Genomic DNA, 5,018 nt, shown 5'->3' with positions numbered 1-5,018 from the left:
CTACGCCTCTGGGCACGTTGTCTACCAAGAATCCTCACTCGTCTGCACTCTACCCGGCCGCCTCCTATCGGAGAAGAGTAGATGAGGGCGGGGGACCCAGAGACCCACCTCTGCGCTCTGCGACAACGTGTGACGTCCGTGGGGGCGGAGCTTCAGAGGTGAACGAAGGGAGGGGCGAAAGCCAAGAGCCAGACAGTTACGCCACTCACGCTTCGGGAAGAGCGAACGGGACAGTGGTGCAAGCCAATAGCAGTCAGTCATCTGGAGGCAGGGAGACTTGGGGTGGAGACTTCGGAGACTGCAGTTGCAGATGGGTGAGCTCCGGGGTCGAAGGGAAGGTTTGGGATGGTAGCGCTTTATTCCCGGGGACCGAGGTTACCTCCTATGACCCACAGAGAAGGGGATTTTTGGCCTCAGTTGCGTCTGCCGCGCCTTCGTGTTCGGGGCAGGAGAGTTTTCCGCAACTAGGAGGAGGCTGCCATCCTCAAAGACTGTGATGTGTATAGTGTTCTCTGGAGTTGTGTGACGCGGTGGCCCTAAATTGGCCCCGAGCCCCTTCAGCCAAAGACGCTGCTCCCGCCCCAGCACTTCCAATCCGCGGCATCCGCCCACCCTGGAACCCTCCGTGGCGCAGTGGTTGAAGTGCTTGGCTGCTAACTGAAAGGTCGGTGATTCCAACCCACCAGCTGCGCGGGAGAAAGACATGGCAGTCTGCTTCTGTAAAGATTTACAGCCTTGGAAATCCTATAGGGCAATTCTATCCTGTCCTATAGGATCGCTATGAGTCGGAATGACTCGGTGGCAGTGCGGTTAAGACTCTCAATCTGAGGCTGCCGGCGAGTAGCTGTACTTATGCTGACCCTTTATTGTAGCAATAAAGTTACCCAGGTGCTGTTTTTCGATTGCCAATCCTTGGCCCAAGCTCTAGGGAGAAAAACTGAGGTTTCTATTGCTGTGAGACATCAGTGGTGAACCAAATACTTAACTTCAGCGGCCCTTAAGTTTTACTTTGCCTTCGCTCAGTTATTATTTCCTCAGACTTTATAAAGGGCTATATTGATGTTTCAGAGTTGTTCCGTGTAAACTGTAGGTGACTCTTATATGAAAGCCCACGTGATAAAAGTGCCCTGCCAGTTTTGGTTCAAGGAAAAGTTCGTTTCTGTAGACAAATGTAAATGCCTAACTTTGTGGTAGAGTAAGTACCATACTGTAAGATTCTGCCGGTTGCCTTCTTCTGACGGCCAGGGAACGTCAACCAAAGGCCAGCAGTAGTAATTAACAGTTACCTGCCGAATATTTCTGTTCTCTTTAAGATGGGTTCTGTACTCTTTTTATCTGTAGTCTGTAGTTTCCTAATGTCATGAAGCCCCTCAAATCCTTTGCAAGTAGATAAAATTTTGAACACACACAAATATACAAATCCTCAAAGGACTGTAAAATGGATTAACTGTCTTCATACATCTATTAACCAAAAAACAAAACAAACAAACCCGTTGCCATCGAGTTGGTTCTAACTCACAATAGGACAGAGTAGAACTGCCTCAGGGTTTCCAAGGAGCGGCTGGTCGATCCCAGCTGCTGACCTTTTGTTTAGCAGCCGAGATCTTAACCTCTGTGCCACCAGGGCTCCTTGATAGCTCAGCTAATATTTACTAAAAGCCTGTTAGGTGCCATGTTTAAGATCTGCTTACCATCCGCAGGGAGCTTACAATCTGGCAGGACAGATAAAACGTGTACATAATAAGCTATAATGAGAGAAAATGTAAATCATATGTGCAGTACAAGTTACTCTAATGATAATCTGTATCAATAATGATTATAACTCAGTTCTCCATTTTTAACGTTATGTAACAAACATATAACTTTGCCATTCTTTGTTTTTTAACTGATTTTTTAAACTTAGTACTTTTCTGGTTGTAAAACATGTCCATGTACATTATCTTGTATGTTCTTCTATACAGTAGTTATTATTTAAACCACCCCCTCCCGTTGCTGTCGAGTGGATTCTGACACATAGTGACCCTATAGGACAGAATAGAACTGACGCATAGGGTTTCCAAGGAGTGTCTAGTGGATTTGAACGGCTGAGCTTTTGGTTAGCAGCCATAGCTCTTAACCACTGCACCACTAGGGCTCCAAACAACCAAACCCATTGCCTTCAAGTGGATTCTGATTCATAATGACTCTGTATTATTACAGGTATTATTACTGATGGAGAAACTGAGTTCAGAAAGGAAAATTACAGTTATTGTTACTGATGAAGAAACTGAGTTCAGAAAGAAAACTTGTGGAATTATTAAATTTAGGTTTAGGAATTCAGATCCTATTTGTTTACCATTCGTGTTAGATCTATGGCCCCTAGTACACAGGCAGATAATGTAGTGGTTATTTGTACTTGTTCTCTTTTCTAGAATATTCTCCTCTCCTCCCATTATCACATTAGTCCTTCCTCTGTATCATTCAGGTCATACCAGGGGTAATGTGTACCTTACCTTTTGCAGACAGTATACAATCAGTGGAATTCCTGAGGGGTGCAAATGGTTAACACGCTCAGTTGCTAACCAAACGTTTAGAAGTTCGAGTCTACCCAGAGGTGCCTCAGAAGAAAGGTGTGGTGATCTGCTTCTGAAAAATCAGACACTGAAAACCCTATGGACCACAGTTCTACTCTGACACATCTGGGGTTGCTATGAATCAGAGCCAACTTCACAGCAACTGGTTCAACTGGTTTAATACCATCAGTAAATATTTTTGATTGACTTTTAACAGTAGCTTTTACTCTTTTCACAAGGTAATACTGATTTTAATATTGAGATGGAATTGACTCTATGGCAGTGGATTTGGTTTTTTGTTTTTTGTCCACCTTTACAGTATTTATAACAATTTAAAATTATTTGTGTGACTTAGTTATTGTCATTTCCCTAGTAGATGCAGAACACCGGCAAGGCAAGGGCCATGCTTATTCCCAGTGCTTAATTCAGTGCCTAGCATATAGTTAGCACTCTGTAAAAAATACTAGTTAAACAGAATAGGCCAGAAATCATGCTCTATATAGAAAGATCAGCGAACAAACTAATATCACCGGAGGACTTGATCAAAGCCCAGATCAGTCAGAGCACAGCTTTAGTTTAATATTCCACTTCTATGGAGTGGCATATGCTTTTTTATCATTACTTTATATCAAAGGCTTTATTCTTAGGATTGGTTACTGTCTTTTTATTAATTCAATTATTTAAATCAAATTTTAGTGGAAGAAATTAATAGAAAGAATGAGAGTAATAGCTGTGAAAATTGATTTAATGTTTTCTTGAGTACAACAGAGTTTCCTTGAAGCTAAAATGCAATCTTATAAAAATATACCATTATCTTATGTACTACCAAGAAAGAAAAAATGCCAATTTAACTATGGCATAGTCCTTTATCACTTGGTACTTTTAAAGTTACTGAAGAACTCTTTTATTTAGACATTTTTCAAAAAATCATGTATCACCATTGTACATACATACATACCTAAAAAGAAAAATAAACAAAATTAATTTGCTGGGTGCTCCCAAAACTTCACATTCAGAGTCTAACCCTTCTGATTTGCTTTTCATTTCAGTCTCGATGTCCATATTTTTTTACATCATGTAGAAAAATATCTGTTAAGAACATTAGTGATGTAGTATTTTTTAAGAATGCCCATTATTAGCTCTAGGGTTTTCTTCCAAGACGCTGATACCCATTCTTCAAATTTTGATGCACATTCATATGATACAAGTATGTCACGACTGCACCTCACCAAAATCAATTATAAGATAAACATGTCAATTTCAGATATGTTAAGTGTGAAAAACGTGTGTTTTCAAATCAGTGAAATATGACCTTGAAATTGTAAAATGTTTGGAGAAAAATAATTGCCTTAACACATCTTCTACCAAGAATTAAGAATTGTCTTAACAATGATGTTTCTGAATAAGTGTTAAGCTATTGCCCTTAATGATTAATATCTATGTACCACTTGACAACATTCACTTAATAGTCATGATATCATTTAAGCATCACAATAGTCTAGAGTGATAGATATGCCTTCTTCTCTGATGAGGAAGCCAAAGCCTCAGAAAGTCTAAGTAATGGTCACAAGTAAGTCACAGCAACCAGTCCCATGTTCTTTGTTATTTTCAAAATACAGTAATACAAGTAGAGATTTACTCAAACCAGTCGAAGAAATTGAAAATTTCAGTGTCTTGAATTTGTCATTCTGTGTGGAATATATATGGCAGAGTTAATATTTTAACTACTTTTAAATGTGAGTAACTTATTATGATGCTAATTTTTTTAGGACACTTGAAAATTTCTAGTAAAGGTTATTTTTTGTTACTTTTTATAGAAATAAAAATTATTTGTATATCATTGTGTTCACTTCTTATTTATGAACCGTGAGACTTATTGCCTTAATCCAACCAAGCTCCACATAATATATTTTTAATGACAGTCAAAAAGTGTTTATGGTTTGGATTTTTTACATTGATATTTTCAAGTCCACTAGCCAGAAATATAGTTTTTATCCCTTTGAAAGTCTATAGTTTGGGTACTTTTTTGCTGTTTTGTTTGATTTTCAACTTATTTGAAAATACTGGGAACCAACTCATACCAGAAATGAATTTTTTTTTTTTTTTTTTGCATTTTCTAAGTGTTTTGAAGAAGAAGAAAACTGGAATATCAAAATAGTTTCTGAATTGAATTGATATTTTGTTGTCCTTTTAATTCTTATTTTGAATTAATTATAGATATATAGGAAATTACAAAGATACCATAGTATGAGAGGTCTTATATTCCTTTCATCCAGTTTCCCCTAACAGTTATTTAAGAAAAAAACAACTGTCATCAAGCTGATTTTGACTCATGGCCACCCCATGTGTGTCAGTAGAACTGTGCTCCATAGGGTTTTCAATGGTTGGTTTTTCAGAAGTAGATCTCCAGGCGTGTCTTCTGAGGCACCTCTGGGTGGACTTGAATTTCCAGCCTTTTGGTTAGCA

The sequence above is a fragment of the Trichechus manatus genome, unplaced genomic scaffold (assembly GCF_000243295.1).
Source record: "Trichechus manatus latirostris isolate Lorelei unplaced genomic scaffold, TriManLat1.0 scaffold00094, whole genome shotgun sequence".
Taxonomy (NCBI): Eukaryota; Metazoa; Chordata; class Mammalia; order Sirenia; family Trichechidae; genus Trichechus; species Trichechus manatus.
Note: the sequence above shows the minus strand (reverse complement) of the source record.